General features: G+C 50.2%; 1 protein-coding gene across 3 annotated transcripts in view; it reads left to right on the top strand.

Moving 5' to 3' along the window:
- ARVCF (ARVCF delta catenin family member) overlaps positions 1-17,278 on the top strand; it is a 59,373-nt gene that overhangs the window by 21,927 nt on the left and 20,168 nt on the right. The window lies entirely within an intron of this gene.

Raw genomic sequence — 17,278 nt, 5'->3', positions numbered from 1 at the left:
GAGGCCAGCCTGGTCTACATAGCAAGTTCCAGAACAGCCAGAGTTACATAGTAACACTCTGCCTCAAAACCAACCAACCAACCAACCAACCAACCAACAAAAATATTCAAACTGTTTGAAGAAATGAAAGAGAGCTGGGGCTGTGGTGGCGCACGCCTCTTAGGAGGCAGAGGCAGAAGGATCTCTGTGAGTACCAGGCCAGCCTGGTCTACAGAGTGAGTTCTAGGACAGCCAAGGCTATACAGTGAAACTCTATCTCGAAGAAAAAGAAAAAGAAATGAAATGAAAAAAGACACAAATAAACCCTAGTGAATTCCAAGAGAACACAGACAGTTGAAGGAAAACCAAACTGAGATGATTGAATTGTAAAACTCAGTCAAATAAAAGTCTCTGTGGAAAACCTCACCAGTAGATTGGCTCACAGGGAGCACAGAATAGCAGATCTTGATGAGCATTCAGTGAAGGACAAAGATAAAGTAACAAAAACATACAAACTAGAGCATCTGAGATCTTTGGGACACCATGAAAAGAACAAATCTACAAATTATGTGGAGATGAATTCTATACAAAGGCGTAGGAAATATTTTCAGTACAACGAAAGGAGACAATTTCCCAAATCTAGGGAAAGAGAGGCTCATCCAGGTAAAAGATATGTGGAACATCAAATAGACAAAAACCAGGACGGAAACTCCCCATATAGTTAAAACACTACGTCAATGTAAAGGCAGCCCAGCAGACAAACGGCTGATTTCTCAGTAGGTACTTCCACCCCAGGAAGCCTCTGGTGATCCATTTCAAAATTTGAAAGACCCCATCCACCACATGTCACTACTGTGCCAGAACTGAAGGAGACAGAAAAACACTACAAGATTAAAAAAAGGCAGGCTAAAGGTATTCCTGACCTGGTGGCGTGAAGCCAGGTCTGCAGAAGGTGCTGGATGGAGAGGGCTGAAGGGAATGCTAAACACCCAAGAAGAGGCTAGAACAGACGCCAAGCTAAAGTGGATTATGAAAACACTAAACACAACAAAATGACAGGGTTTAATATAAACCTATTATAAGGTTTGTATTAAATAATAGCTCTAAACAATGATCTCAATTTTTCTAATCAAAAGTTTATCGCACTAGATTTAAACCCCATATAGAGTGGTTTGGATGAGAAATGTCCCCATAGTCCCAAGTATTTGAATGTAGGCATCTGTATTTTAACTATTTTATTAGCGTTCGTATACCTCTAACTCCCTTCCAGCCCTTACCACCCTAATACCTTCTAACCCCCGCCCCCCAACTCTAGGTAGGAGGAAAAGAGGGTTATGGGGAGAGAGGGCGTAGTTCTCTGTAGCTTCTTCCTGCTGTTGAGTGATGTAGTTCCTTGGAGCACGTACAGTCTTCTTAGTCAGGATATCCAGCAGTCCAGCAAACCAGCAGCAGCAGTGGGCCGCAGCAGGACGGAGAGCAGCAGCTGCCCCAGGCCCTCCTGGGATCCTGGCATTTATTCCTTCCTAGCATACCTACAATTAAACTTCCTGTAACTGGCACAGATCACACCCCTACCAGAGCATAAGACAGTCATAGTTAACAGCTGTGGACAAACTAAAGCAGCCCCATATCCTATACCTGGGATTAAAACAAAAACATGTTTATATAACATAACAGGTTTTGCTTTTTGAGACAGGGTTTCTCTGTGTAGCCTTGGCTGTCCTGGACTCGCTTTGTAGACCAGGCTGGCCTCAAACTCAGAGATCCATCAGCCTCTGCCTCCCGTGTGCTGGGATTAAAAGGCGTGTGCCACCACTGCCTGGCAACATAACAGTTTTGTTTTTTAAAGATTTATTTATCTATTATTATGTAAACAGTGCTCTGCCAGCCTGTACACCTGCAGGCCAGAAGAGGGCATCAGATCACATCATAGATAGTTGTGAGCCACTATGTGGTTGCTGGGAATTGAACTTATGACCTCTGGAAGAGCAGTCAATGCTCTTAACCGCAGGGCCATCTCTCCAGCCCCAACAATTTTTTTTTGTTGTTGTTGTTGTTTGTTTTTTGAGACAGGGTTTCTCTCTGTAGCCTTGACTGTCCTGGACTCACTTTGTAGACCAGGCTGGCCTCGAACTCACAGCGATCCACCTGCCTCCCTAGTGTTGGGAATAAAGATGTGTGCCACCACTGCCTGGCCGCAAATTTTCTCTTTCTCTTCCCCATAACAGTTTTTAAAGAAACCAAAACTCCCACTACCTTTGAACACACTAATTTCAGTTGTGGTAGCTATTTGGGAGGATCAGGTGCTGAAGGAAATAGATTACTAAGGCCAGACTCTGAGATTATATAGTTTTGCCCTACTTGCAGTTCACTGTCTGCCTTGTGCTTTGACTTAAAGATGTGATGTCTGAGCTCCCTGATTTTGCCAAGGTGCCTGCCTATAGCCCACCACGATGGACTCTTATCCCTGTAAAACCATAAGCCAAAATAAACTTTAAGTTGCCTCAGTCATGTGTCACGACATACCATGAAAGATAGGCGTTAATTACCTTAGGAAGAGAGAGGGATGGTGGACAAAGCGCTCTAAGCAATGGAGCTGAGCAACAAACAGCCAGAATTCTATTAGCTGACAAAGTAGACATCAATCTAAAATGGGTCAAAGAGATAAAGATGAGCGCAGCCCATCAAGAGGATGTTACAGCTTTAAACAATGGTCCACCTACTCTCATACAGCCAGTGCAAACCGTTTAAGGTCTTAGATTAACTTCAACACAGTAGTCGTGGGTGATTTCAGGACCCTCCTCTCTCCAGTAGACAGTCATCCTGACAAGAAGGAAACATGGGACTTAGAATGCATTCCAGGTCAGCTGACCTGCAGAACATTCCATCCAGAATGCACAGTCTACTCAGCACCCACTGGGACTTCCTCTAAAATATATCGTATTAGGATACAAAGTAGTTCTCAGCAAATATAGGAAAATTGAAATAACTTCTTATATTCTATCTGACTACAATAAAATAGTGTAGAAATAAAGAAAATTCAGAAAACACAAAGATTGAACAACATAGTTACTGAATGATGAATGAGTCACTGACGAAATCAAGATGCCAGCACTCAGGAGGCAGAACCAGGTGGGTCTCTGAGTTTGGGCCTAGCCTGGGCTACACAGTGTGTTCCAGGACAGCCCAAATGACATAGAGAAACCCTGTCTTGAAAAACCAAAACAAATAAACAAAAAATCCTAGAATTGAGTGAAAAATGAAAATACACCATAAAGGGCTGGAAAGATAGCTTAGTGGTTAAGAACACTGCCTGCTCTTCCAAAATGCCTGGGTTCAATTCCCAGCACCCACATGGCAGCTCACAACTGTCTGTAACTCCAAGATCTGATACCCTCACACCAATGCACATAAATTAAAATTAAATAAAATATATTTTTTTAAAAGGCCAGACGTGGTGGTGCATGCCTTTAATCCCAACACTCGGGAGGCAAAGGCAGGTGGATTGCTGTGAGTTCTAGGCCAGCCTGGCCTACAAAGCAAGTCCAGGACAGCCAAGGCTACACAGAGAAACCCTGTCTAAAAAAAAAAGGAAAGAAGGCTACATCTGCTGTTTCCTGAAGGATTTCAGAGCTGAGGACCCAAGGCACATGGTCTATACCTGTAATCCAGGATTATTTAGGAACCTAAGACAGGAGAATCACTTGATATCAGGAATTCAAGATCAGCTTGGGCAACATAGAAAGACCCTGACTCTTAACAAACAAAACAAACAGCCAAGCATGGTGGCACAAGCCTGTGATCCAGCACTCAGGAGGCAGAGACAGGTAGATCTCTGTAAGTTCGAGGCTAGCCTGGTCTACAAAGAGTCCAGGGAAACCCTGTCTCAAAAAATGAAGAGGAGGAGGAGGAGGAAGAAGAGGAGAAGGAGGAGGAAGAGGAGGAAGTGACAAACAACACTCTCCAAGTCAGAAAGGAATAGTATTGTTTTTTTTTTAAAAGGCCATTAGCGCTTCTTACCACAAAAGCTTTTAAGACTTAAGAGGTAGCCTCGAGGCAGGTAATATTTGTTAATGATGAGCAGTGTCCCCTCCAGTGCTTGTGACTGTCTTGGAGAAAAAGGGATCCAGATCTACCAAGTCCAGCAGGTTGTGTTCAGGTAGCGTGCAGTGGACACAGCACATTAGGAGAGCAGAAGAAACACAGCCTTGATGGAACTTCTTCAGTGCTCGCAGACGACATGTCCCTGATGGCTGCAGCTTCTGCGGTGGTTTTAGTATGGCTTGTTTCCTCCAGACCTCAGGCTGAAATTTAATTTCACTTTATAAGATAATGAGGCCTGGGCCGGAAGGAGGCTTTGGGAAGTGGTTAGGGCTCTGCCCTCTGGAGTAGATAAGCCTATTTATCTAAGTAGATAAGGCATGTTTGTAGTTGTCTAGGTTTTCTGTGCTCCATTTTTCTAGCATGTGACACTCAGGGCCACATTGCAGTCCTGCCAACGGAGGCCACACTTGTCCACAGCCTCCTGACCTTAGACCAGAATCATAAGCCCAAAGCGACGTCTTCCCTTTCTGAGCTCCTCCGTGAGTGGTACAGTTTCTAACAGGAGAAACAGGAGAAAACAACCCTTTCTGTGCAGAAAGCTCACCCCAACCCAGGTTCCGACCCTAATCCCGAGAAGCCCCTACGAGACTTGCCTCAAGCTGATCCGGTTTGTCACTATGGTTGAAATTCTTCCTTCTGCTCCAGGAGTTTCTCTCTGCCATTTCGCTGGCCTGACCCTGGTCGCCTTGGTCATTTTCTGCCTCTTTGCGGCTTGAGTTTGCAGTCCACCCAACCAGGCATGATTTTCTGCTGCTGCTGTTGATTGCAATCGACTGCCTTCGCTGTGGTTTTGTAAAAGTCATTTACGATGGTCCCTTTTCTTTGTGGTCTGTTTCCAACTCAGGGAGCACCATCTTTAACCGTTTTGGGGGTCATAGCTGTGGTTCCTCACCTTTTATGCTGGGAAATGCAACTCATGTGACTCAGCTGGAGGCAGCTATCCCAGGCCTCTCACAGCAGACAACCCCCAGACCTGGTTGGGGCTGTACTTCAGTCCCTTGGGTCGGTCATCAGTACTGCATGTCTGCAATCCCAGCATTGGCAGGAGGTGCCGAAGTTCAGGGGCAACCTTGGCTACATATGAGCCTAGGATACATAGAAGGATCCTATCTCAAAAGACACCTCCACCTCCTCCAGAAAAGAATCTCTGAATCATCAGTGTTTCCTGCTTTTGGTGACAGCATTTGGAGAAAGCAAATCCAGTTCCCGAGGGCTCTGAGGCTTATGGAGTTGGGGAGCCAGAAGACTGGAGGAGCAAACCCCCTGCCCATCCCCACTGTTCTGTTTACATTTGAAGGCAGCAGCACTCTTCCCACTTGCTGGCAGTGGGTGGTACCTGGGCCTGTTAGTGTGGGTTCTCCTGGCTCAACTGGTCCCCAGCACCCAGCAGGGAGAATAGATGAAGTGCTAGCCAAGCAGCCTCCAGCTGGGAGGTGCTTGCCCTCTGAGCCCCTGGAGCTGGCTTTGGCCCAAAGCCACATGGGAGCCTAAGACAAACCAGAGAGGGCACAGACCTTTGGTACCTAGAACCTCTCTCTCTCTGCTTCAGATATAGTGGGTGGATTCATGGCTGGGTGCAGAATGGCTTTTTTTTTTCCTGCAGATTAAAGAATTAAAAGGCAGGGGAAGTTTGAAAGTCAAGCAAAGAGAACATTTTTATTAGAGTAATAATAATTAAAAAAAAAAAAGCCAAAAGCCAGGCGGTGGTGGTGCACGCCTTTAATCTCTGCACTTGGGAAGCAGAGGCAGGTGGATCGCTGTGAGTTCAAGGACAGCCTGGTCTACAAAGTGAGTCCAGGACAGCTACAGCTACATAGAGAGACCCTGTCTTGATAAACCAAAACTAAAACCAAAACCAAAAAAAACAAAACAAAAAAAACCTCCTGAGTTCAAGAGCAGTCTGGTCTACAAAGTGAGTCCAGGGTCAGGGCAGGTGTGTGTGTGTGTGTGTGTGTGTGTGTGTGTGTGTGTGTGTACATACGTACATACGTACACACGTACACGTGTGCCCATGCCCGTGCCCGTGCCTGTGCTCATGCAGGAAAGCTATAATCCTCAGCTGTTGGCTGTAGGAGGGGAAAGGAGAAGAAAAGCTATGCTGTGTTAGTTTAGAAGACACAGGCCAGCAGTGGCAGACAAACAGACACATGTGGGGAGGGGAGCTTTAGAGAAAGAGTAAGGAAGCCCAAAGTATAAGAAAAACAAACAAAACTTAGCTTCTGGCCAGTGTCTGAAAGAGATTAAAAGTAGAAGAAAAAAGAAAGTTACAGCTTTTTGGGTGGGAGGTGAGGGACGGGGGTTCACGACAGGGTTTCTCTGTGTAGCCTTGGCTGCCTGGACTCTTTGTAGACCAGGCTGGCCTTGAACTCACAGTGATCCGCCTGCCTTTGCCTCCTCGATGGAATTACAGTTGTGCATCACCATGCCCAGCTAATTTATAGCTTTTAGAGTCAGAGTTCAGAAAGGCAGAAGGAGCCCATGGAACCGTACGCTAGCTCAGTGGGAGTGTGCTGGAGGCAGGGATTCTAAGGAGGCAAAGTACAGTATCTCATTAAAGGGGTAATTATTCCACCCATCTCCTTAGGCAAACCCACCTTTCTGGGGCTGGTGCCTTGGCCAGGTAATTGACTGTTTGGACTGGAGTAATTCTTCTCTGGTCTAAGCAGCTTGGGATGTCAAGCTAGTTTTCCCTTAGTAAGGGAGCTAGTTTTCCCTTAGTAAGACTTCAGTGCTGCTGTGACAGGCCAGGGTCGCATACCACTTGATTCTTCTCTGAATCGTTTAGCAGGAGACAGTCATTCCCGTAAAGGTCACCTGTATGCAGACAGGCCACTGTGACTAAGGAACGGCAACGCTGCATCCTCCCAGGGCTCACCGGAGTGCCGCAGCCATGGTGGCCAAGAGTGAGGCGAGCCCTGCCGGTTTCTTGTCTTGGAGGTCAGGGAGGTCTCTGAAGAATGGTGCTGATGTTTGCACTAACTCCTGTCTCGGGGCTCCATGGGCAGAAGCCGCTGGTTCCTCTGTCCCCAGCACGAATGTGTCTTCTAGAATTTCTTGGATCCAGGGGGTCTTCAGTGCCCCCAACCTGACAGAGGCCTACCTGAACTCCTTGAGCTGGTCAGGATTTCTGCATCCTCTCGCCTACTCCAGCTTTCTGTTCATCTAGAACCGGGTGACCCCAGCCCTGCCACAGCTGTGCCATCCATACACCCCAGCCATAGGCTGCTCCCTGCACTCGCCTTCACGTTCCTCAGTCACCCCAATTGGACCACCGCTTATGCACTACACACAGGTTAGGACAAGCCAGGTCATGGCAGGAAGGACAGTCTCCCTACCTGTGTCTTCAGTAGTGATTCTTTGATAAAGAAATGAGCAGGAGGGGCTGGAGAGATGGCTCAGTGGGTAAGAGCACTGGTTATTCTTCCAGAGGTTCTGAGTTCAATTCCCAGCAACCACATGTAGCTCACAACCATCTATAGTGAGATCTAATGCCCTCTTCTGACATGCAGGTGAACATGGAGGCAGAGCATTGTATACATAAGTATACATAATAAATAACAAAATCTTAAAAAAAAAAAAAAAAAGAAAAGAAAAAAGAAATGAGCAGGAGCCAGGTGTGGTGACATACGCCTGTAAGCCCAGTATTCTGCTGTGAGGCAGAGGCAGGTGGTTCTCTGTGTGTAAGGCCAACCTGGTCTACAAAGCGAGGCCAGGACAGCCAAGGCTACACAGAGACACCCTGTCACTATAGTCTTCTAAGCAGCTGTCTCTCAGAGGTTGTGGACAGTTCTATAAAACCCCCCTCCGCCCTGGTGGGGAAGCCCCTGCATGCTGTGCCTGAGCTGACCGAGGGGATTTGTAGCTCCCTGCTTAGTTAGCATCCTCATGTCCACAGTGTCAGCAGATAGCTTGAATGCCCATGGGGAAGCGGGCTGGGGAGGACAACACGGGCCTGGGTCAGAGCCGCTTGCGGTGCTTGCTGATTCAGAGGCCCTGCAGGGTTGAGAATGGTCTCTAGGCTGGCCTCCCTGGGGTTCGGGTACACTTACCCACAAAGGGATGGATACTGCCCCCCACCCCCAAGCCCATGCTACCTCATACTTCCAGTAGGACTCATTACCCTCCTAGGGGTTTAGTTAGTAAAGCCATTGTGGGTCAGATTGAGGTCACTCAGTGAGGGCCTCTGGGCAGAGCGCCCAGCGTGCCAGGCCATTGCCAAGTGCCTGATCAGCAGCGGTGAGGATGGGCATGACCCTCAGGTCAGGATAGCTGGGAGGGGGTCCATGTCACGGCCACCCCTGGGCGGAGGCCTGTTGTAGGGCGGCCTGATCAGGTCTGCACAGGGTGCCTGTCACCATGTGTGGGACTTACAGTCCTCAGCGTTCTATATCCCTAGCCTTAGAATGAGCCAGTCCACAGTGAGAGACCCTCCTGACGAGGCCTGACCTGTAGGCATAGCAAAGCTGTTCCTGGCCACATTTTTTTTTTCTTTCTAGAGCAAGCAGGGAAATTAAGATTTTCTATGGCAGGGGGAACTGGTGTCAGAGAAACAAAAGAGGTCTGGAGCAAGACCTAGATGCCATCGCCAGGCCATACGGCAGGCTTGGGACTGAACCTCTCCTTCCAGCCCAGAAGTTGCATAACCCTTACCTACCTGTCTGCTGAGGCCTTTGAGTATCCTAGTTCCCATGGGGCCTTCAGCCCACTACTGTCCAGACTGGCCAGTTCAGGTGTTTCCTGACTCATGAGAGTCCCTTGTTGCAAAAGTCTTTGACACCACCTAGCCAAGTGTCTCCTCTGTCACAAAGATATAGAAAGGGTAAGACTCTCCAGCTCCAAGGACAGTTACTGCTTGTGCTGGGGTCTCTCTGGCACCCCTTAACCAGCTTCCCCTGACCAGGGGTTGTTCTGTGAGTAGTCAGATCCTAGTATCTAACCACTAGGCTTTCCTATCTCCATTCCTTAGCTTTGTATCCTGGGAGGCTGGACTGGGGGCCACCTTTGTCCCTCAGAGGCTCTCCGACTGCAGCAGGGGGGGGGCGCACCTCAAAGGGGCTTTGTGTCACCACAAAGACGCTCTGTCCCTCTAGAGAAGCCTGAGTGTTGCCATGGTAATGGAGGGGCCTGGCAGAAGGGGGTCCCACCATCTGAAGCAGGGGAGGACACTGCCGGCCAACAGCACAGTGTGCAGGGCTGGCAGGCAGCACAGTGACGGCTGCACCTGCCCAGCTGAGGGCCTTATCTTGCAGGACACTGTCCTTGACAGGGCCCCTAGCGGTAGGGATAAGAGTGGGCCTCCCAGACCTGCCGAGAACTCCAGCCCCCTCATGCCTGGCTAAAACGCAGAGGGCAGGCTTGGCTCTGTGCCTGGGGCCTCAGCCCTAGGCTTCCTGCCTCCTTAAGATGTGAAGCCACTGGCATGTTGCAAAGGAGGAGTGGGAGCAACAGGCTGGCCACCTCTACTGCCTGAGTGACCTGTGTGGGCTTTGTAAGGGCGGGGTATACTGAGCATCTTTGCGTGGGTAAAGAAAATGTCCTGAGGGACTTCTGCCTCCTACGGTGGGCCTGATGTAGCCCAACAAACAACAACAACAACAACAACGTTCTCCAGCCAGATGGAGAATGGCTTCATTCCCATAGTGCTGCACCAGGCATCTGTGAGAGAAGGTGTATTGGGGGAGCTCCCTGCTTTTAGCCTTTGGCCCTCAGGGTCGATACCAACCTGCTACTGTAGTGCTGGGGGACTTGCTGCCTTAAGAGACACTTCAGAGCCTGCAGAGGCAGCGCTGGTGACTGCAGCTAATGTCTGCATCAGACACAGATGGGGGCATCAGGGACTGCCCTGAGTTGGGGGTGTCTATCTTCCGTGTCCCCTAAGCCCTTATGGAGAGGTGAGGCTCACAGGACCCAGAGGCTTGAAGGGAACGAAATGGGTGACAGGTGTCTGCCCCATCCTCAGCACAGGATCTGGCAGCAGCTTCCTGTGGCCCAGGCCTCCTGGAATACGATCTGACCACCTACTCGACCACTTCATCTTCCACTGACTGACAGTCCTCAGGGTCACCCAGTCGCCAGACCTTAGGCTCCTCAAACCTCCAGGCACCTGCCTTCTTGGCCACAGCAGCATCCTGTCCTTAATCAGAGTCCCAGCCTCTCAGGTTAGCCCTGCAGTAACCCCTAATCTCCCTGTATCTCTCAGGCCCTCCCAGTTTTCCTCGACGCTGGGCAGCCCTTGACCCAAGGTGTCCCATTACTGTGAGGCAGGAACCCACTGAGGATTCCCTTACGGATGAGCTCTATCTATCCCCTGAGACAGTGCTGTTGGGGTACCATGGGCATACCCTAGGAGACAGGAGTCACTGAAGAATGTCTCCCCCACCCCCAACCCAACCCAAGCCTTTGCCAGAATGCTCTGACTCTTTTGTGGGAAATCTAATTTCCAGGCTGTATCTGCTTCCAGGCTGCCTGAAAACCAGCTGCTTCCCTGGGCAGCAGACACTCCCCTCGCCTCCCCCTCCCCCAGCCGACTTGGAGTCTCCAGCGCCTGGCTGAAAAGATGGCTGCCTCCCCCTTCTTTAGCCTTGTTTATACCCTTAACTCGTGCAAAACTGGACCCTGAAACCCCAGCACGAGGACACCTCAGCTACAACTGTGACCCCAGGATGCGAGTCTTTCTGGTTTTTCTGTGCCTACATCTGTCCACGGCATTCCCAGGCCTTTTGCTTGAGGGCTTTAGCCATGTCACCTGTGTATATCATTTTGTCCCTTTCAGCTCTGTGTGTGTGGTTTTTTTTGTTTTTTTGGTTTTTTTTTGGTATCTTTTTAAACTGCTTTATATAAAAGCACCTATTGAGTAGCAGGGGGGTGGGTTGCACACCTTTAATGCCAGCATTCAGGAGCCTGAGGCAGGCAGATCTCTGTGAGTTCTGTGGTGTATAGAGAGAGTCCCAGGGCAGCCAGAAACACACAGAGAAACCCTGTCTCGAAAAAACAAAAAAATATGAAAGAGTACCTTAATGAATTGACGATACTGCTTTACTGTGGAATGTTTCAAAATTCTCAATTTCAATAAGACAGTTTTCTTTTGAAGTTTTGCACGTCTATCCTCTGCCCCCCACCACCTCTTTTTTTTTTTTTTGGAGATGGGGGTCTGACTGTGTTGCCCAGCCTAGGTTTGAGGTCCTAAGCCAGCGGTTCTCAACTTGGGGGCTGCGTGACCCTTTCACAGGAGTCAGATCTCCTGTCTTTCAGATGTTTACGTTATCAATCATAACAGTAGCAAAATTACAGGACACCGCAGCATAAGGAGCTGGATTAAAGGGTTGCAACCCTAGGGAGATTGAGAACCACTGCCCTAGGCTCAAATGATTCTTCTACCTCAGTTTCTCAGATACAGGAGTGTGCCGCTGCATATGACTTGCTTCCGCTGTCTTTTGGAAATGATTAAGGCACAAAGTGAGGAGAGGGGCGAGCTGGTAGGCCCTGAGCTGAGGAGAGGGGCGAGCTGGTAGGCCCTGAGCTGAGGAGAGGGGCGAGCTGGTAGGCCCTGAGCTGAGGAGAGGGGCGAGCTGGTAGGCCCTGAGCTGAGGAGAGGGGCGAGCTGGTAGGCCCTGAGCTGAGGAGAGGGGCGAGCTGGTAGGCCCTGAGCTGAGGAGAGGGGCGAGCTGGTAGGCCCTGAGCTGAGGAGAGGGGGGAGCTGGTAGGCCCTGAGCTGAGGAGAGGGGGGAGCTGGTAGGCCCTGAACCCTGCCCAGCCTCAGTTGTGCTGAAGGCACCGTGTACATATGAAGCCGTTGTTACTACTCCACCTGAAATGCTTGATGTATATGTTGCTCAGGGTGTCTTTTTTTTTTTTTTAATGACCACACTGTATATATACTTTAGTTATTGTCACAAGATATAGAAATGTTTGATTCTCACAAAATCCTGTGGGTGCATCTATTTGCTGTTACGGCGAGGCTGAGAGCAGCTGTCTCCTAGCCCTACACCCCTGCCTGAGACTCTATGGTCCCAGCCTTGGCAGACATGCTTTGTGAACCTCATGTTCCAGACCTCCTATGATCTGTCCCCAGTCTGGGCACAGTGCCTGTCCCTTTGAGCTTGTCTAGAAGCCATTCCCAAGGTTCTGGGTACCACCTGACCTCAAGGGTCAGGGTCAGGGTGACAAGATAAGGATAAAGATTGAGTTCTCCCAAGACTTGGCTGTTCATATGCAGAGAGCATGTTTCCTGGGCTGGCAGAGCTGAGGACAGGAGACCAAGGCTGCTCCCAGAATGTCCTCCCAGACAGAGAGAATTGGCTTTGGCGCTTCTGGGCTTGCTGGCGCTGTGTCCTTTTCCTGCTTGGGATGGGCACGGTGTGGAGTATGGATCTGAAGGAGGTTCAGCTGTTCCCAGTGTCTTCCTGGGCTCTGTGATAGATGACTGAAGCCAGGCCCTCTCCTGCCCCCTACTAACCCTTAAGAAATTCCTCTAATTCCTCGACCCTCGTTGACCTCGGCCCTGTAATGTGCTTTTCCGGGCCAGGCCTTTGGCTGTGCTCCTTCAGAGGAAGAATGTCTGGGTCAGCAAGAAGACAGCAAATGCTGCTTTAGGTTTCAGGGGAAAGAGGCAGCCTCCACCCCACCCCCTCCGGCAGCGCCCCCCCCCAGCACCGCCCCCCCCCCCCATAGAGTGAGATGGGGCTCCATTTGCTGCAGAGGACACAGCCACAAGGCATCCTTTCTGTGGTTGTGAGGCTCATCCCATCACTCACACTCCCGTATTTCCATTCTCCCTCACTATGTAGCTCTGGCCAGCCTGGAACTTTCTACTTAGACCAAGTTAGTCTCTAAGCAACAGGTCTGCCTGCTCCTGCCTCCAGAGTGTTGGGACCATATCCCTCCCAGCTCTCCGTTTTCACTCATCCTTCTCTCAGCTATCTGGGCCCGGCCATTCCGTCAGTCTGCCTTGTCTCCCACACAGCCATTTGCCTACGCACCAGACTGCCCACCCTGCAGTTGACCTCTTACACGCTCACACAACCATCTCCATTCTCTTGGCACACCCCCATTTCCTCACTTGTTCGTTACCTTACCCGTTCCTCCCATCCTCCTGCTCTCCCGGCCTTCCCTCAGTAATTCAGGAGTCTACCCACCTAGCCTTCTACCTGTATGTCTTCCAGTCCGTACATCCACAGCCATGCCCCATCTGCCATCCTCTTCTTCCCCATCCGTTTACATGCCCAGCGTCCGCCCATCCATTAACTCATCAGTCCACACCCCACCACCACCCCTTGCCCGCCCCCCACCCACGTTTTGCTTATCTGTTCCTTGTTTGCTCACCCCTTCATTGACCTGTTTGTCTGTCCATCTCTACCCACTCACCTGCCCATCCACCTCCTCTGTCTTCCTGTCTGTGGTTTACACGTTCTCTAGTCTCTTGTTTGCGTCCGGTTGCCTCCTCTGCCCATGTGCGTTATGAGAGCACAGGCACGGGGACCCTGGTCACTACTGCTTGCCCGTGTTTTGTTTTGCTTTGTTTGTTAAATTCTATCCTCCCTATCTTTCTGCTGTGTGTGTGTGTACACCCTGTGTGCATATGTACACACATTGTGTAAGTGCAGGCACCCATGTGCCACAGGTCACATGTGGAGGACTTCGGAAGTCAGTCCTCCCCTCCCATCTTGTTGGGGACAGGGGCTCTTGTGTAGCTTCCCGCTGCATACACCCGGTTAGCCAGCCTCAGAGCCTCCCGGTAGGGGCATGCTGGGATTACAGACACCTGTGCCACCTTGTCTGGTTTTCACATGGGTCCTTGGGAGCAGAATTTAGGTCATCAGTTATTTACAGCAAGCACTTTACCCACACAGAACCACCTTTCCAGCCCTGTTGTTTGTTTGTTTTGCTTTGAGGCAGGGTTGCCCTATGCAGTGCTGACTGTCCTTGAACTATGGCCACCAGGCTGGCCTCAAACTTGTGATACTACTCCTGCCTCTGCCTCTTAAGTACAGAGATTGTACCTGTGTGCCATCATGCCTGGTAGTCACTGTTCTTTTGCAGTTGTGTTTTTTTTTTTTTTTAAGGTTTACTCATTTATTATTATGTATACAGTGCTCTGCCTACATACACACCCACAGGCCAGAAGAAGGCATCAGATCCCATTACAGATGGTTGTGAGGCACTGTGTGGTTGCTGGGAATTGAACTCAGGACCTCTGGAAGAGCAGACAGTGCTGTTAATCACTGAGCCATCTCTCTAGCCCACAATTGAGTTTTTCAAGTTTAATCTCAGTCCTGACTTTTCTAGCTCCCTTTCCCAGGTTCCTGGGTTTCTCTGGCCTAGTTATGGTGTTTGGTCACAATGAAGGTCCCCTTCGTTACTGTCTCATTGCACATTTAAGAGGAATTATGCAGCTGGTTGCTGGGACCTGGGTGGGGTACTGTGTGGAGCAGTGGTGCTGGGTCTTCCCAGGTGAACAGAGGTCAGGAGGAAAGGCCATCAGCCAGAGCATCACACTTACCTGAATGTCCTTGAGGTAATTCCTAGGATCCAGCAGATGCTGTTTGATGCCTGTCCCTACCCTACATCTGCAGCTCTGTGCCCCAAGACCTGACTGGGAGAAGCAACTTAGAAGTCTCTGTGGTCAGCATTTAAAAAAAATCATGCATCTTGCTTTCCAGGACAGTTTATATGTACTGTTGTTTTTCATTTGCTTGTTTTTTAAGACAGGGTCTTACTATGTAGCACTGGCTGTCCTAGAACTCATTCTGTGTGTAGACCATGCTGGCTTTGAACTCACAAAGATCTGCCTGCTTATGCTTTTCACGTACTAGGATTAAAAGCATGTGCTGCTATGTTCAGTTTTGGGTTGTTTTTGTTTTTGTTTTTTTTGAGACAGCTGCCTCTGCCTCTGGAGTGCTGGGATTAAAGGTGTGTGCCACCATGCCCAGCTTTATGTCCAGTTTTATAGTTACTGTTTTAATATAAAAATAGCATTTTGAGTTACTACCTTAAAAAAGCTGTCCTAGCCAAGTGTGGAGGCGCACGCCTTTAATCCCAGCATTCGGGAGGCAGAGGCAGGCGGATCGCTGTGAGTTCGAGGCCAGCCTGGTCTACAAAGTGAGTCCAGGACAGTCAAGGCTACACAGAGAAACCCTGTCTCAAAAAAAAAACAACAACAAAACAAACAAACAAACAAAAAAAGCTGTCCTGAGCTAGGCATGTTGTGCACACCTTTAATCTCAGCACTTAGAAGGCAGAAGCAGGCGGATCTCTGGGAGTTTGAAGTCAGCCTGGTCTACATAGTAAGTGAGTCCCAGGCTAGCTAGAGGTATAAAGTAAGACTCTCAAAAACAAGCAAAAACTCTCCAAAAACAAACAAAAGAACCCCTGTCCTTTGGGGTTCTGGGCCTGGGTCACCCATGTCTCCTGTGGGGGCCTCCTCTGATCGGCCTAGATGGGTAAGCACAGTCACAGGGGCCAGCACCCCATTCAAGAGCAGACAGGGTACACAGGCTGGGAAGACGGTGGGGCTAGCACCATACTCTACTCTTCTACCGGAGCTGCTAAGACTCTGCCTCCCACAATCTAGCAAGTGTTTAGGGGGTGCTCCCTGGGAAACTCAACTGGCCAATGGAAGGGCCAATGTGGGCTTTGGCCACTCTCTCATCTCAGCCTCAGAGTTCTGGGCCCCGGACTAGAGCCAATGGCTACCCTTCAGAGGGAAGCTTTGTGGCTCCCAGAGCTGTGGCGTGATTAAGGTGGCTTGGGTCTGGGAAGCTACCTCTAGGCTGCAGCCCGGGGTGGGTTATACCAGATGGAGGTCAGAGGGCACAGGGATGAAGTCAGAAGTGGAACCAGATTCTCCATTTTTACACAAGCTGGGAGGATGCTGACTCTTGTCCACAAGACCCACAGCTGGCTGGCTGTCCCTGCCTTGTGGTTCTGAAGCTCCGCTTAGGTGGGCTGATGTTTCGACCCACCCCTTCCCTCCCTAGGGTAAGTGTCCCCTCTAGGGTGAGACCCTCCTCAAGGCTCACCCCATACCCTCATCTGGCTTCCTAGCAACACCTAGGCTGCTGTGTGCCCCTTCGGTGGCTACGACTTTTGTTGCTGTGGTGCCACAGTGTTCAGAGAGCCCAATCTGTCCCTCACTTCCTATCTCTTTCCCTAGTGGTGGCCACCACCTCTCCCAACAGAAGCTAATGTTACAGGCCATGGTTGGCTGAGGTCAGTTCCTCTGCCCACATCAGTGTTTCTGCATGGTCACATTGGCTGTTTTATTTGTGTGACAGGTGCAGAGGAAATGAACAGCTGTGGGGGCCAACACTCACTTCTTGCCTCCCCTGGGCCTCACTTTCCCCAGCTGTCTTGCTGAGGGGACTGCGCTTTTTACCTCTGAGGTACAGTGTCACCAGTGGGCTGCTGCAGGACTGGTCTTGTGTGGGTATCACCCAGCACATGCATGACGTTCCCACACAAGGCCCTTCCTTCTCTAAGCTCAGACATTGTATCGGTGCAGGGGTGAGGGGTCCAGCAGTCTGCTTCAGTGGGCTGGCCTGGAACCAGCTTGGGAGCAGGTCCCAAGCAGCACTGAGCTTCAGGCCACACACTGAGCATGGCCTATGGCTGTAACCCACCCCCACCCCGTATCCCTGCAGCCAAGCTCCTGGATCGCGGCTCTGCATACTTGGCCTATTTTTTGTTGTCCGTGAAAAACAAACACACTGGTCAGCCAGAGACCGAGTGGCAAGGGAAAAGGCTGGCTTATCACGGCAAACACCAAGCCCCCTCCTTCCAATTCCCAGGGGCCCTGGGGGTCAAGGAATAGCACTCAGCTAGTGTGTGGACAAGCCTGAGCCTCTAAAGACTGGGATGCTGATGCTTGGGAACTCCCTCTAGATCAGGCCGCTCACACACAGGCCAGCTTTAAGCAAGGGGAGTCTAAACATAACATTGCTCTGCCGGAACCTCCTTCAGGTTTTATTCAGCCATGAGAAGCAGAGACAACCCTGTCCTGGGTAGAGTGGCTGTGAGTGGAGGCTGCACTCCTGGTCAGCATTTCTAGGAGCTCCACGGTCACTACAGCGACTGACCTTGGTGGCCTGCGCTTGTGGTGGGGACAACCCCTCATACCCTGCCTGCTGGCTGCTCTGACCTGGCCATGCTGCCTATGTGGCTGCTGGTGGACCCTTACCCTCTGTGAGACAGGACTGAG

The sequence above is a fragment of the Acomys minous genome, assembly GCF_964271855.1.
Source record: "Acomys minous genome assembly, chromosome: 11".
NCBI classification, from domain to species: Eukaryota; Metazoa; Chordata; class Mammalia; order Rodentia; family Muridae; genus Acomys; species Acomys minous.
This window is presented reverse-complemented; position numbering and strand designations above follow the sequence as displayed.